The sequence below is a fragment of the Cyanistes caeruleus genome, chromosome 23 (genome assembly GCF_971803275.1).
Source record: "Cyanistes caeruleus chromosome 23, bCyaCae1.hap1.1, whole genome shotgun sequence".
NCBI classification, from domain to species: Eukaryota; Metazoa; Chordata; class Aves; order Passeriformes; family Paridae; genus Cyanistes; species Cyanistes caeruleus.
In genome coordinates this window covers 6,340,315-6,356,885 of record NC_141723.1, presented here as the reverse complement: position 1 = coordinate 6,356,885, position 16,571 = coordinate 6,340,315, and the positions used below count along the sequence as shown (strand labels likewise).

General features: G+C 55.2%; 2 long non-coding RNA genes across 3 annotated transcripts; one reads left to right on the top strand and one right to left on the bottom strand.

Annotated features, from left to right (window-relative positions):
• Positions 1-3,565: 3,565 nt before the first annotated feature.
• Positions 3,566-6,298, bottom strand: LOC147649502 (uncharacterized). Of its 2 annotated transcripts, none has more exons than XR_015278878.1 (3): positions 6,230-6,298; positions 5,363-5,465; positions 3,566-4,351 (listed from the first exon to the last, which is right to left on the bottom strand). It is a non-coding gene; the product is annotated as an uncharacterized LOC147649502 (long non-coding RNA). The 2 variants fall into 2 exon arrangements; XR_015278877.1 differs by having other exon boundaries at positions 6,143-6,292.
• An 80-nt stretch (positions 6,299-6,378) lies between these two features.
• On the top strand, positions 6,379-9,926 carry LOC111939419 (uncharacterized). Its single transcript, XR_002869282.2, has 4 exons — positions 6,379-6,431; positions 7,645-7,868; positions 8,012-8,228; positions 8,315-9,926. It is a non-coding gene; the product is annotated as an uncharacterized LOC111939419 (long non-coding RNA).
• Positions 9,927-16,571: the final 6,645 nt, after the last annotated feature.

Genomic DNA, 16,571 nt, shown 5'->3' with positions numbered 1-16,571 from the left:
GGCCAGATTTGCACTAATTGGCTCTCTGGAGTAAAGTTACCTCGGATCTGCGTGTCCTGGGTGCTCAGCAGGCAGCGATTTACAGCCCGACAGGTTCTCTGGGATGTTCTAACAGGGATGAGCTGCAGCCACCAGCCAGGGAGCCAGGGAGCCTTGCCAGACGCACGTCTGCAAGCTTCAGGGAAAAGACATGGATTTTTAGGGAAAAGCTGTGTCTGTGGGCTCTGGCACCAGCTGTGCACACAGCCCAGTGCCCCTTCAGGTGTCTCCATGGTCTGGCTGTGGGTGACACCAGCTTTGCACCATCACAACGTGCTGGCTTTTCCCAGGGGATGGATCCAGGGCAGGGCTGGGTGTGCTGTGGGAAAGGACGGTTCCCATGCCTGCCTGCAGGACAGGAAGGGCTGCAGAAGGTCATGGGGAGCATAACCCCTACCCCAGGGCTGAGGGAAAAGAATCTTCAGCCTTGGAGGCTCTTTGCACTCCCTCGGTGGCCAGTCCTGCACTGCTCCTGCAGCCATCCAGCAGCACCCGCAGATCCTACACCAGTCATGGGCAGCTGGTTTCCTCTGGCCCTCCCTGGTGTCCTTGGATTGGCCAAATGCCATCTTCCCATCTCTTTTTTCCTTGTTTTTCTTCTGTAATTCCATATGTTTTGGAGGGCAGGTATCCCAAAGGCACACAACATGAAACCCGCTGGTTAAACATGGGAAACGACTCCTTTGTTTTACTGCAGCTTCAGCTGGAAAAATGGAGACTGGGGAAAATCATGCAGAGCAGCCAAGTTAGGGTTGGGTTTTTTTTACAAATCAGTTTTCTTTACTGAAAACACCTCAGAAAAATCTCTGAATCATCACCTGGGCGATGGGAGCTGGTAACATGGAGAGGGGGCCCTTCTCCAGGGCAGGATTTTTAATAACTTCCTCACCACGGGAAGCTGTTAGAGAATCTCAGCTGGAGGATTTTCTTCACCCAGCTGGATCTTGCAGTCTTCTTACATCATTAACTCAGTGAGATAATTTCTGAAGAGAGGTTTGTTAGGAGTTGGTTTGATTTCCTTCCTGACAAACCTTCCAGGTAAATCTCGGTGCTTTTCTTGTTTTCCAGGGGAGAACAAAGGCTCTGATGTGACAATCACCGTGCCCTGCCAGACCAGCACACTTGTCCCAGCCTGGGTAATGCAGATGACAAATCCAGGGGCTCCTTTGGGGCAGCAAGGGCTGTGGCTGGAGGATGCTGGCCGCTCTGCTGGTGCCCTGCTCCCGGCGGGATGCGCTGCCAGAGCCGGGGCAGCAGCAGCAGCAGCTCGGAGCCTCCCAGTGCCGTGTCCTGCTCCTCAGCTCACGCTTCAATTGGCGGGTTGGAGGCTGAGAAGAAATGTTTCTTTCACAGCACATTACCAGCAATCACAGTCTTTCTTTCTTCTTTATATCTAAAGAAATCCTCGCTATTGCCAGGGCCAGAGGTCACCGCTTTCCTTTCTGCTGCTCTCACTGCCACATCTGCTCGGCTTCTCCTCTTCCAGAGCTCTGAAGTTTGTAACAGGTTGGGGATTTTTTCTCCTTATCTTCAGCTGAACACTTGGGATTCGATTTTTTTCCTTTATACTTCCTTTCAAGAGCCCTGCAAACACGACTCCAGACTCTGGGACCGTTTGGGGACCATCCATCTCCTGAACCCTGTGAGTCTGGCCAGGTTCTGCTCTACCAGAAGTAACACAAGGTCATATTTTAAGTCCATAGCAAATTATTACCGGAAAATGACCCTGCAGCCATGAATTTCCCAGGTAATCCAACTGCTGCTCTTGCATTGCTTTTAAATGAGTTGCCTTTTAATTCCATCAAGCGCTCGCTTGATCTCACAGCACAGGGAAGGATAAATATTGCTCCTACTCCAGGAAACAAAGTGGCTTTGGCTGGGAAAATATGCCGTGGGGAAAAATTGGTCTGGCCTGGCTGTTATGGATAACACAGGTGGAGAGGGAACGGGGAAGGCTCTGTCAGGGGCTGCTCCCCTGCACGCCAGAGCCTCTCCTGGTGACTCATCCCTGGTGAGGGATGACTGAGGACTGACAGGGGAAGCCGATCTCCATTAAACCCAAATCATTTGTCACTGTGCAAGGAGCAGTGACAAGGAGGACAATTAGTGCGAGCGGGAGGTGATGTTTATGATGTGGAGCCTGCCCATTAGCCAAGTGTTTATCACTGGCTGTTTGCCCATCCCTGAAGGGCAATGGGGGAGCTTGGTGGGGTCAGGGAAAGGCCTTGCCATCCTTCTCCAGAGCCTCAGCTTTCATTAAAAAGATCATAAAAGTAGAATAATAAAACAGTTCTCTGCTGTCACTTGTGGCAAAGCCATCCTGAAGCAGCTGATGCCACCTGGGTTTGCAGAGAGCTTGGACCAGGATTTCCCAGATGAGGAGAGCCAGAGCCTGGGGTGGGCAGGGGATGATGCCCCGTTGGTTGGTGGGGAGGCAATCACTGGATTCTGCAGCTGTAGCCACCAAAGAGCCATGGCACCATCACTGCTTGTAACGCTCTGGCAGCACGGGGCACAGGAGGGGTTTAATTTCTTTAAGTGCAGCCTCATTTTGCAGATTTGGCTCAGAAAATGGGATTTATCCAAAGCAGAACAAAACCACGGGGTTACCACAAGGAAGAACTGTGAGAGCACACGGCACCTCCTTCCTCCCCAGGAGCCTCGGGCCACTTCCCCCCGCAGGCCAACGCTGGCCTCGGCCCCCTTCCCTTCGAGGAGCAGAGCTGCCCACGTTTGGCACAAGCTGGCATCCTGCCCAGCCTGGATTTCCCGGTGGGGCCGAGGCACAGAGCTGCAGTTCCCAGAGACGTGTCCCATTTTCTGCTTTCTGCTCCGGCAGAGCCGGGGAGCCCGCGGAGAGAATGCGTTCCCTGCCTGGCGCTGGGCTCCTGCCGGTGTGTGCCGAACCGGGGGGTGGATGTGGGAGCTTGGATCAGCACCATGAGCGCTCAAACAGCTGCTCTGGATACAGAAGTGGGTCACACACGGGGCTGTGCCGGCACAAGGAGAGGGGCAGGCCAGGACCCAGGAGGGAGGGATGGGATGGGCTGGGATGGGCTGGGATGGGATGGGATGGGATGGGTTGGGATGGGATGGGATGGGATGGGATGGGCACGGCTCCTGTGGGGTCAGCTTCAGGTGCTGGCAGCTTGTGCTGTGCTGGCAGGGCGGCCCGGGGCTAAAGGCTCTCTGGAAGTGAGGATTGCTGTTTCCAGAGATAAGGAGGAGAAGTGGGAGAGGGAGGCACAGCCAGGCTTTTCCATGCCCGGCTCTCAGCTTCCTCCTCTCCCCAGCCCTGCAGCGGTGCACGGCACGGGAGCTGCCGGCAGCTGGAATCGCGCATTCCCTCAGATGTGTTCTCCTGCTAATGAAATAATGTAGGAGACATCGTTCCCCGTCACTTCCAGTTACTCCCCCCCGTACCAGAGCCTGCCAGCATTCCCCTCCTGCGCGAGGGTAACAAACCTCTGCTAAAAAGAAAGGCCATTAATAATAATTACCACAAAGAAATAAAAAAATAACCCTCTCTCTTTCTCTCTCTCTTTTAATGAGTCCTAAAAAAATAAAAGTTTCTTAATTGAAAAACTTTCTACTTTGGAGTCAGCTCCAGTGCTTCAGAGCAGCCCAGGCAGCACCAGCAAGAGAAGATGAAACAGAGGGATGGGTCAGACAGTGCCTGACGGGGGCTGAGGGACCGACCTCAAAGCCAGGGGCACACGGACACCACCACTGACATTCAAGGAACCACCAACAAAGCACTAATTGGATTGGAAGGAGGCGGCAGGTGGAGAGAACCAAGGGGAAAACAGCTTTGGAGCAAACATCATTAGGAAGAGAAGTTCAGGAGAGGAAGAGGAGCTGGTCCTGAGCACTAGATCCAGGCGGAGGGCGGCTCTCAGAGATCCCCCAGCAGTGCCTGTGTGCACAGCCAGGATCAGCAGGCTGGGGCCTCTCTTCCTGCCTCTGCATGGGGCTGCAGGGGCTCAGGGGATGCTGCCAGAGCAGGGCAGAGGCTCAGCCGTGGTGTGTGAGGATGCAGGTGGCTCCCTGAGCAGGACCTGTCCCCACAGGGTCTCATGCAGAGCCTGTAATTCAATTCTGAGCAAAACTCATGGAGGGCAGGCAGTAATCTGCTCTTGTCTGGAAGGGGCTGGAGGATTTATGAACCCACCTGTCTGGTGGTGAAGTGCCCTCCTGGTAAATGCTTTGCTAAGCGTGCGTTCATCTTCCTCCTGGCAGCAGCCGTGCAAGGACAGGCAGGGAGAGCAGGAGAGGGAGCGGGGAGGGAGGGACAGCAGGAACATGAACCTGGCTGGACCAGAAATGAACCACTGTTCATTCACTGTTCACCCTACAGGGTGACAAGGGCCCCCAGGACAATTAATTTAAGCTGCTGCCCTGGTGCAGGAAGGCAGAGAGCCACGAGCCATCCGCACGCCTGGCACCAGCTCATTTCCTTGTTCCAGCCCATAACTAACGAGCTAAAGCTTCATCAGCCGGCCAGACGGGCCCCACCGCTGGAGCATCCACTGTCCCCATCCCAGGGGTGATGGAGAATGGCCACGGCCACGTCACCCCAAAGCCCCAGGGTTCGTTTCCTGCCGCCCTGGTTCCCGTGCGCGGTGGCCGCTCCTCCTGCGGCGCTCGCAGGCTGGCAGCAGCCCAGCCCTGGGCAGAAAACGCTTCCACTGAGCCTTGATTGATGGCCTCACATTTGGCTCCTCACCCGCTGGGTTAACGAGCCGTGGGATCCAGGATGTGGCAGCGTGCTCTTCCCCACGGCATCGCCTCTCTGCCCGCGGGTGACCCTGAGGGGACGCTCCAGCCCCGTGTGCCCGCAGTGGAGAGCCCTTGGCAGCCCACCCTGCTCCCTGGGCACTGTGCTGGGGAGCTGGGGACGGCTGCAAGCGCTCAGGACACCTTCAGAGAGCCGGTGTTTGGATGACAGGAAGATCCAGCACGGGCTCAGCACCTGGACACTCTGGCGTTTCCCTCCCACCCCTTTCCACATTTCCAGTTTTGTGCCCTTGCTCGTTACGGCCCAATTACAGCACAGGCCAGACAGAACCACCAGAAGCCCAAAGTGCCCATTTCATTATCTTTATGCAGGCAAATGTTTTTCTCTGCCAACACCCCCCCGCTGCACTGGCCCTCGGAGTGGCTCCACAGATCAGACATTATCATCATTGGGATAAATGATGTAAGGAAGGAAAGGGATACAACAGTCTGTGACAAAGTTACCATCAGGCTCTGCCTCCCAAATTGGCTCAGAGAAATTAGCAGGAAGGAAGGAAGGATCAGACAAAATGATAAACCCGCTTACCTGCTCATTAATTTAATCTCTTCTTTTTTCCTCCCCTCTTTCAGCCTTGTGGTTTCTGTAACTGTAGTGAACAGCAAAGTCCTAGATGAAAGAGAGACGACATCTGGAAGCCCAAAGATTAAAGGAGAGTTTTTAGGATTAGCCTTTGATTATTATTTTTTTTTTTTTCTTTTTTGTCTTTGGGTTGTGGTGATTATTGCTGCTCCTCTCCGAGCAATCCTTCTGGGTGCATCTGAGGAGCACACGGGCTCTCCAGCAAGTTCTGGGTGTTTTTCCAAGGACACAGCAGCAAACGTGCATTCCCCCCAGGACAGGGAGTGTTCCCCTCGGGCAGGCAGTGTGCTGGCACTTTGCAGGGGTGGCAAAGCCGCTCCCAAATCACTCGGGATCGGATTTATGAAGCAGGACCTGGCTGGGGATGGCAGGAGAGCCTGACCCAGCCAGGCAGCAGCCCGGGGGCAGGAGGGCTCCTTCCTTCAGCACAGGAATGTTCCTCATTTGGAACAGCTTTTTCCTGTTGAATCAGGCTTTTGAGTTGTGTCTGGAAAGCAGGCCGAGCCCAAAGGAGGGCTCTGGAGCTGACTGTGCCGTGCCAGTGGGTGCTGTGCCCCAGCAGGCACAGGCAGGGTGAGGAGGGTGACTCCCCCCAGCTGCACGCCCCCACGGTGGCCAGGCAAAGCCAAGCACCACCAGCTGATCAGCTTTTGTTTTGCCAACATCCTTGGAGTGTGTCCAAAGCCAGCACCAAAACAAACAAACAAAGCAAGCGAAGCTGCAAACCCTGGTGAATTTCCTTCCTGGAAAAGCAAACTATTTCCTTGCTAGGGAAAACAAGTGCAGGCAATTGCTGGGAGCCTGGAGCAGCACCTGCCCAGCACAGCCCAGCTCAGCTCCCGTGTCCTCGCTGCTCTCCTGCTCGCTGGTGCGGCGGGAGCCACGGCACCGGATCGATGGAGCCTCGAGACGCAGGGGAGGCTGTGCTTTGTGTGATTTATGATCTCACAGCCAGCCTCAAGTGCTGCGGTTGGGCTCAGGCTGTGCTGGCGCTCGGTGAGCAGCCTCCAATTAGGTGACCCCCCAGGTCTCCCTATTGATTTCGGGGGGAAGGTGTACTTTTCTCATTACACCTTTGGCAGCAGCGCCAGCAGGGCTGGGGCGGGAGGCCCTGGCAGGGGAGAGGCTCTGGAGTGCAGTTCAGGGGTCTCAGGTGGCCTGGCAGGGTGGGGGTGCACACAGGATGCTCACCAGGCATCGCCCCCTCTCCCAGGGCTGGGAGAGATGGGCAGCGATGGGTTCCAGCCCCCCCTCACCACCCTCACTCCTGCTCGAGATGTCCCCAGCTGCTCAGGGCCGGAGCAGGCTGTGGTGTCACCTCTGCTTCCACGACAAGTCCCCCACTTGGAGCCTGGGAGTAAAAAGTTCATTTCTCAAGCAATGCTGCCTCCCCCTCGCTCATTAAACAAAGGAGGGGGAAGAGCCTGAGAAGACAGAGTTCCTAAATTAAGCAGCGCAGTTTCCTAACGAATGCCCTTCATGTTTTACATAATAATATAAAGCTTTTTTCAGAGACAAGAGCCTCCTACATCAAAGATCCGTCTCTCCCATTCTGAACTTTTGAGCCCTTCTCCTTGGAATTACTGTGGAAATACCTAAAGAGAGTTTGAGAGCAGCTCGAGAGCACATCTGGAGCAAGGAACAGGGCTGACCCTGCTCAGCAGGAGCCTTCCTTGGGCTGTGAGTGCCCACAGAGAGAGGAGGAATTGCTGGAGCAGCCAGAGTGACCAGGACAGGGAGCTCTGTGTCCCCCTGAGCTGACATCACCCCTGGGGAGAGGTGGCTCAGGGGAGGAGGTTGCATTTGATTCTGCAGTCTCCAAGCTGGGATGCTTTGCACCGTGGGCTCTGCAAACACAGCGGGACAGGCTCCAGTGCCCGTATTTACCCTGCTCCCAGGCCAGCCTGGAGCGCTTCGGGAGCTCAGTGTGGGGTGATGCCAGAGGGGTGATGGTCAAGGGCATCATCCACAGCAGCCCTGCCAGCCCTTCCTCGGCTGGTGTGGGTACAAAGCTTCGCAGTGAATTTGGGATTTCCCTTTGGAGGAGCACGTGCAGGACTCAGGAGGGCTGAGACAGCTCAGGAACAAGAACTGCACGGTTTAGTGACATGGTGGCGTTCAGTCAGAGGCTGGACCCGATGTTCTTTTACAGCCTTGATGATTTTGTGGCTCTGTGATCTCTCCAGCCAAGATGAGGACTCTCACTCCTTCCCCTTCTTCCTTCTCAGCATGTGACATCCTTTGGGGGAGCCTGGCCAGCCCCAGCACCCGGGGAGCGAGGCTGTGCTGGGCTCCCGAGCCCCCTGTGCCCCGTGCCGGGATCTCTGTGCCTCGTTCCGGCCGGATGAGCTCCGCCACCGCTGCTCTCGGCTCTGCAAAATGCAAATTGCTGCGCTTGACCTCCCCGGGATAACGAGGGGAAACCTCCCCTAATTAGCACTGCAGTCTGTGGGTGAGAGAAACCAAATGTTGACTGTAGAGCGGCTGCACTTACTGTAAATTCCAACATATGCTGTGGAAAAACGCCGCCCAAATAAGGCTCGGGAAGCACGGGGTGTTTAAATAATAATGAACACTCAGTGTTGTTTATTGCAGAACACAACGGAATCAAGGCAAAGCTGCGGTGCAGCGTCCTCCTCCCTGCCAGGACACCCTGGAGGGCCGGCGGTGGAGGCACGGCAATCCCGGGGACACGGAGAGGACAGCAGCAATTCCAGGGGTGTGCGCACAGCATTTACAGGCATCAGTGACAAGAACCCTGGTGTCCTTTGAGGGGACCCTGCGGGACGGCTGCAGCAAGGATTTGCAGCTGGTGAGGTGTTCTCCACCGCTCAGAGCTTTCTGCTGGTCACTTGCAGTAGTCCAAAGCATATAAAATATTTATTTGCTCCTAATTAGGTGTAATTACCACTTAACCTGGAGGAGGGATGTACCCAGCGTGCCCGGCAGCTCGATACACTCGCAACTGAGCAGCCTCCACCGCAGATAATTAAAAGAGAAGGGCTCCTGCCTGCCTGGCCTCGGCAGCCGAGTGTTTGTTTTAGTCAGGAGAACCTCGTGTGCCTGAGCTCATCCCAGGGCTGCCGGCTCCTCTCAAGGCTCCCGAAAGCCAAGCCGGCCTCATCTCAGCCGCAATTTCCATGTGATTATTGCCTCCTCGGAAATTCAGCTCAGGCTGTCCTTCCCTCGCCTGGTTCCAGCCTCCAAGGAGACCCGGCTCCAGCCCGGGGGATTGGGATCACGGCTGCTCCTCGCTCACTCCTGGCCTCATCCCTCATCCACCCTGCTGAGCTGGGAGGATGAGAACAAACTGTTTATAAGATGCCCAATTAACGTTTCTGCTATCAGAGTCATGCCAGGAAAAGGAAACAGGCTCATTTCACACAGCCACTGCTTCCCTGCTATCACTGTGTCCCACAGAGCACCAGGGACCGCTTCTCCTGTCCTGAGCTCTGCCCGAGCCCCAGCTCCAGGGGGACAGCAGGGTCACCCACACTGACCTTTTCCATCCCCCCTCCTCAATGACAACAGCAAGAACGGCCTGAGTGTCAAGGCCTTTGGCATGTTGGGGCAGGGCTGTGCAAAGAACACTCATGGAGAGCGATGTGTGCGCACAGGGAACCTGTGGCAGCGGCCTGGAGCAGCCTGTGGAGCTCAGCAGCTCCTGGGCCCTGGAGGAGCACGTTCCAGCCCTGTGCCATGCCCCGTGGCAGGCTGCTCCCGTGGGGTGGCACGCAGGGCACAGGCTGCAGCATCGCTCGCTGCGGGACACCCGGGCAGCCCTGCGGGACAAACCCAGCGCCGGCTGCTGCCCACACACAGAGGGTTTGCAGCCTTGCTGGACCCAACAAACATCTGTTCTTCCCCTCTCCCAGCCATCAATCACAGCTGACAGCCTTCCCCCCATGGTCAAGAGTGTGCTTTTCACCTTAATTTCTTAGAAGGGCTTTTTCACCGGCTGGAAACTCATAAATACCACTTTGCAAGCCCAGGTAGGGCTAATGATGGATGGCTGCTTCACAGATATGCCAGAGGCTGTGACCTAATTGTCACCGAAATACTTCCTGATTAACTAATAGATAAAACCCAATTAAAACTTCTGCTCTTCCCAAAGTCCCTGGCACCTACTATTTCTCCCCTTCTCAAACTCTGCCTTAAATTAGATCCAGCCTGACTGGACTGCTCTGAACAGATGAGGATGCTCTGCCCACCACCTTCCCTGCAGCCATGGGGGCTTTCATGGGAGTCCCAGTGGCCCTAAAGAGGGATTTGCAGCCAGTCAAAGGTTTAAAATCGCTCGGGAAAGGTCCCTGAGGATAGTGACAGCAGGAAGGGCACACTTCATTCCCCCTCTTTTACTTCTTCCTCCACTGAATAGAACTGCTGCAGAGAAAAGCTGCTTTAGCACATTTGCTTTGATGTGCAACAAGTTAATTACTGTAATAGGTTCATCCTTCTCCCCCAGTATTGAATTCTGTAGAACATCCATATAAATTGTCATGGAGTTCCTCATTTTGACTCCGTTTATTCTCTAAGCAGCCCTAGCAAGAGTGTGCCTGCAGAAGGATTTGTTCCAAATCCCATGTACCAGGTGTATCCACTATTATTTGCTCTCTCGATACTCATCTCAATCCACCTTTGGAGGGATGGGGCTGGTGGATATCTCATCCTGCACCTGCTGGGCTGGGGGGCCATTCCAGGGAGCACGAGGCTCCCAAGCACAGCTGGCTCCTGACCTGGGACCCTCTTCCATCCGCAAGGGAAACCCAACTCCTCATCTCGTGTTTTCAGCAGCAGCCCCTCTGCCCAGGGGGTGGATCCTGGTCCAGTCCAGCAGCTGGAGCAGAGCTGCATGCCCGTGTCCAGGCAGCTCCCGGCTCACCCAGCACTGCCCGCAGCTGCCCTGGCACCCGCAGCCCGGGACCCCCAACCCCTCCCGAGGCAGAGCTGGGAGCCCTTCCAGCACCCTGCTGAGACCAGGACACCACACTGTCACATTCCCTCCCATTTCCTGCCCTTGGTCCAGCTCCGCGGGCGGGATCAGCCCGGCCGGGCTCCTCGCAGGGCTGCAGCCTCGGCAGCGCCGGGGAGATGGGGAGGGAGAGGCTGGAGCTCCGCAGCTGCCGGGCAGCGCTGGCACATCAGCTCCGAGACAGCCCGGTGACCTTGCCGGGGGAGCCGGAGGAGCCGGCAGGAGCTGGCAGGAGCTGGCAGGAGCTGGCAGGAGCCGGCAGGAGCCAACAGGAGCCGGCAGGAGCCAACAGGAGCCGGCAGGAGCCAACAGGAGCCGGCAGGAGCCCAGCCGTGCCCTTGGCTGCTGTCGGTGCCCAAAGAGCCGCTGGCTCCCGGCAGGTCCCCCCGCTCCTGCTCCGGCTCCCCCGCGCTCGGCCCCAGCCCGGCCAGCGAGGCTGTTTGCTGCTTTACACAGGCTATCATGTGCTGCGCCACAGCGGGGGACCGAAAATGACTTTATAGTTATTGTTCCTCAAATTGGACACCCCCTTGGCGCTTAGATAATATGAGATGAAACAGCCTGCGGGAGGCTGCAGTCAAGTGGAACAGTGATGGAGGCTTTTTTTCCCCTTCCCAAGAAGAAACATTCCACCTATTTACTTCTCCCGCACCCCTCCTCCTCCTCCTCCCTGGCAGCCTGTTGAGCGCAGGCACAGCTGGCAGTGCCAGGAAACCGGGATAATATCCCGCAGCATTTTGCAGGGGGGAAGAGCTGCCGCACGCTGGGCTCGGGGATGACAGCGAGCCCTGCAGAGGGATGCGAGGGCGCAGCTCCTCACTCCATTTGCCGGGGAAGCGGGCTGTGCGAGGAAACGCTATTACTGGCACAGCAGAGCCATCATCTCGTGTCATTTGGCTTCACGGAGCCGGGGTAGCCATGCGAGGGGTGCAGCAGGGAGATGCTGGAGGGAGGAGGCTGCGAGGTGAGAGTGCAAGGGAAGAGGCAGAAATAATGAGGGATTCAGGGAAGGAGGATGTCAGGGCTCACAGCTGTGCTCAGGGAAGGCAGCTTGTTATGGAGAAAGGGGGAGCAGAGGCCTGGAAAGAAAGGAAAGAGCATCCGAGAGCATCCAAGAGCATCCACAGAAGGCTGCGTGCCTCCGGCAGGGAGGAGCGGGAGAGGGACGGGCCTGGCTGGAGATGCACAGCCTGGAAAAGAGAGCTGGGGACAGGAAGGAGGGGACAGCAGCAGGATGGGAAGCGCTGGGAGTCTGTAAGGATCCCAAGCCTCCAGGCACATGCCCTAAAATCACAGAGTGGAAGAAAGACATAAAAATATCATTCCAAGAGTGGCACTGCATAGGTTTCCCGAGAGGCTGGGCATTGGAGGGTGATGCTCTGGCCTGGCAGGGAGCAGTTCTGGGAGGCCCCCACGGGCACAGAGATCTGAGCACATCCATCACCCCCTTTCTTACAGGGCACGTGGAATTTTCTGTGTTTTACAGACATGTTGGAGGTCAGGAGGAGCCCCCAGCTGCTCCCGACTGCTCTCCGTGCTCCTGCAGCCCTGCGAGGGGAGCGGGTGGTGATGGAGGCAGCAGAGGGAGAGCTCCAGCTCTGTTTGCCTTTTCCACAGCAGATCTGATGATTTAAATTAGGTCTCGATTCTTGTTTAAATTATAGTTTACTGTTCTGCGCCCCGCTCAGAAGTGAATTACCTTAAGCAGCAGTATTAATAACACGGTTATAATTAAGCTTCATTACTGTAGGCAGTTTGCTGAAACAAATTGCTGCTTCATTATTATTATGGCACCTTTGGTAAAAAGACATTTCCCCAGAATGCGACCTTGATGCTTTATATAGCAAAAGCCAGGAGATGATAGAGATGTAAGGATGAATTAGCATCTTTTACTTTCTAGATCAAGCTCATTAAAAGGAAAGCAACTCAAGTCAAAACCAAGCAGCCTTGATGGAAATTTTAATCGGAGTGAAATGGGTAATGAATAGGTTTGAACTTTCCCTGACATTTTTATGGCCCTGCTTTATTTGTGTTATGCTTCTGCTGAAACATAAATAAATAAAGCAGGGGCAGGGTCGAGGGTGGACAGGGGAGCGACTGCAGAGCCTGCACGGAGCTGCTCCTGCTGCCACCAGCGCCGGGTCCCTGCTGGAGAAACCTCTGGTGGGAGGTGCAGGCTGGGACACCCCTTCCCCATCCCTGCTGCCCACCTGCCAAAGAGCACGAGTCGCCCAGGGCAAGCAGCTCCTGAGCAGAGGAGGGCTGGCTTTGCCATGGCTGCACCCAGGAGCCCCCAGCAATCGCAGGGACCCCCGGGAGAGCTGCAGCAAGCTGTGATCCCTGCGGCTATCACAACCCAGAGACATCAATTCCTGCACTGAAAGTGCTCAGCAGCTGAAACAGGGCATTATGGAGGGATGCAAATAGATATTTAGAGCCTGGAAAAGTAAAGGCAAAGCAGTTCTGGAGGAGATGAGATTAAGAGAGCACAGAGAGGAAACATCAGTCAGTACATCAGAGGAGTGGTGGGAGGAGGGGGCACCCCCCGAGCAGAAACACTCCCAAAGCACATTCAGAGCTGGGGGTGTTGCTCAGCTCAGCCAGAGGAAGAGAGGAGACAAGCTGGACTAAAAAAAGGAACTTTTCTGATAGTTCCTGCACACAAAAGAAGTCCTGAGGCCCAACAATTCTGGCCTTCCAGTACCTGAAGGGAGACTGCAAGGAAGTGGCCATTTACCAGGCATTCCAGGAGTGGGGAATGACTCCAGGCTGAGAGAGAGGGAGCCCGTTCTCTGCTGACACCCCTGCACCCTGAGGTGATGCCCATGAAGTGTCAGCTCTGCCCTGTGCCCTGCAGCTCAGGCGTTTTGCATTCACAGAGGCTCCTGCACTGCCAAGGGAAAACAAAAACCACCCCAAAAGTCACCAGTCACCCCTGGAAACCTTGGCACAGCTGCCCTGGCAGCACCTGCATCGGCACATTTGGGTCCCCACGATCTCCTGGGACACTCAGCAGCCCAAGCTGGCAGCTCACTGTGCCACAAGAGCCACCCTCTCTGGAATGGCATCCCAAATCCTCCCCACACACACGTGTGTACACACACACTCATTAAACAAATGCTGGCTATCCATTTCTCTGAGTGCTCCCTCTGATAATAGCTGTATTTATCATTTAGCATCTCTGGAAGCGGTTCAAGTTTAAAATCTATTATGGGTATTATGATATTTAATAACCGTGGTTTATTTTTAAATGCAATAAAAAATAAAGATAAGGAGATGTTTTCTAAAGCCCCCTCCTGGGCTCTGAATCCATCTCTGTCACCAACACGCTGGGTGACCTTGGAGAGGTCGCTGATTCAGTCAAGCTGGAGCTCCTGGATTGTAAAATGGGGATAATCACAGGATCTGCTGCCCAGGGTGGGTGTGAAACCTCTGCTTAATTAATGTTCATCGAGTGATTTCAGCTCCTGGGGTGGGAGGGCTGAGCTCTGGCTGTGGGGGCAGCTGGACCCCTCTGGGGTGCCACAGCCAGTGCCAGGATGGGTCTGGTCCCCTGGGTGCCCTGGGCCAGGGAATGAGGGGGTGAGGCAGGGCCGTGCTGCACATCCCCGTGTTCTCATTGCACATTCCCTGGGCCTGAGCACGAGAACATCAGCCCCAAATCACCTCCTGTCCTGGCCAGACAGAGCCTGAGCCTCCCCTGAGCTGGGGGATATGGACAGGCAGCCCCAGGGTGGTGGGAGCAGGGCAGGGGGGCTCCAGAGCAGCCCAATGGTCCCTCCTGAGCCTGCAAGGACCACGGGGCTCCCCTGCCATCCATCACCATTGTTGTGTCCAATTAATTTATTATCAGCACCGCCCCTTTCTGCTGACTGCCCCAGTGCAGAGTGGACAAACAATTTGCACCCCTCAATTAAATTTACATCAATCTCCCCCAGGGCAGCCCGCGAGGGGCGGTGGCTGCACGGTCCTGGAGCCAATCCCCGCTGCTGATGGAGGAGCCCGCTGCAGTTAAACAAATTATGAGGAGGCGGGTGATGTCCTCGCTATAATAATTCCATGTGAATTATTTATACGGAGTCTGCAATTACACTGAGCAAAACAGTGCATAAAGCACACTTAATTATCCAACCACCTGTTAGGAGCTCCAGCGCCGGCGTCCCCCGTGCGCTCCCCCGAGGATGCTGCGGGGAGGGAGGGCCGGGACCCTGCCCGCAGCCCCGGGGATGCTCCCGGCATCCAGGGAACGCAGCTCAATCCCTAATGTTTGTTTTCCTGCTGGAAAGGTCCTCTTTAGGTTTTTAACGTGTTTGGCGGCTGTTTTTCTAAGCTAATGCCTAGCAGAGCTTCCAGTGAAAGGATTAGCTGCTTGTGGGAGTCCCTGGAGACTCGCACAGGGCAAACAAACCCTCCTCAGCAGCAATCCCAGGCAGGAGCCAGCCTCGGGGAAGGAAAATCCCCTCTGCTCCTGCCTGCTCCCACTTCACTCCTGGCCAGAGCTTTCCTGGCTGATAACTCCGCTGTTGTGGCATCCCTGACCCAGCAGCACATGAGCTTGGGGCCCCCAGAGGCTGGGCCACTCCTGAGTGGTTAATGGAAAAGAAACGAGTGCTTTTTCTTTAAAGATTTACCACCTATAAATGTATGAGAGTATTAAAGGCAACAATTAACTTTATTGGAAACTTTATATTCTCCAGCCTCATTAGAACTGCCAACAAGATCTATTATTAGTATTACTATGCAGATAATGTAATAAAAAGGGTATTTAAAGTGGATACTTTTGCACTGAAATAAAATAGCTTTTCTCTGGTGTTCTTTCTGCCTCTCTCCCTTTTGCCCTGCGCTGCACCAGAGACCTGGACCGAGACCCAAATCCTTTTTAATCTCTTTTCCCAAACTCCCAGCCAGCTCACTGCCCCGGGAAGGAGCCAGGGAGCTGCTCCCATCCTGCCTTTGCTGCTGGAATCAGTCAGTGCTGCTCCCATCCTGCCTTTGCTGCTGGAATCAGTCAGTGCAGCCACCTCTGGTCCTGCTGGCGAGTGCCACCGAGCTGGGAGCTGGAGGAGGAAGAAGAAGAAGAAGAGGAGGACGATGAGCTGCTGAAATTATGCTGCACAGCGACCTCACAGCACAGGTTCAGGTCTAGAAACTGTCAGGTTTCTTTAAATAGCCCCAAGTACTCATTAAAACAGCAGGGACAGAACAAAGGACTGACATGTTTTTGCCAAAGATGACCCTGATAACCCAAAAATATTGTCCGTGGGCAGCTGGAAGGGGAGTGATGGAGGTTAAGAAAGCTCTTGGTGGCGTTTGGCTTTTTGCAGCAAATCTGGGAACTTTGGAGGGAAAAAGACACATTTCATCAGCCTATTTATCTAATGAATCCCCTGGGTCTGTGGGGAAAGGTGCCAATAGAGAATTCCTCCTGGCCAAAGTGGGTCTGGCTGCCCAGAGGGAGGGCTAACATTGCTGAATTTTTTCCTGTTTCTCTTTTCTCTCACCTCTTCTCCACACCGGAAAATCCCCAGGGAGCAGAGGGTGCCTTGCTCAGCAGCCAGCTGGGGACCCAAAGAATCCATTGGAGCTGGCTGGAGGGGAGAGCTGCAGTGAACATTTCAGCTGCCATCAGTGTCCAAGGAACCCCTGCACAGAGTGAGAGGTGCTGGGGGACCTGGGCCATGGATTCCATCATCATCAAAGAGAATCTGTTTCATTTGTGGCTTTAAATTTTCAATAACTGTTGGAGCAGAGCTGCTCTCAGCTCTCAGCCACTCCATTCACACCCTGCTTCAGCACGAGTCCCTGGGGCAGGGGATCCAAATGTCATTTAAACAAGCTCATTTCACCTTCCTTTCCTGATATTTGTGCAGGGCAGGGGCAGGACAGCTCTGCCTCGGGCCCAGCTTCCACCTGTCCCTGGGATGTGCTCAGCATCCTCCATCCCTGCAGGCAGCGAGCCCTGGCTGTGCCCTGGGGTGCCGGGGATGGCATTGGGATGGCATTGGGATGGCATTGAGATGGCAGGGGATGGCAGGGGATGGCATTGGGATGGCAGGGGATGGCATTGGGATGGCAGGGGATGGCAGGGGATTGCATTGGGATGTTATTGGGATGTTATTGGGATGGCATTGGGATGGCAGGGGATGGCAGGGGATGGCATTGGGATGGCATTGGGATGGCAGG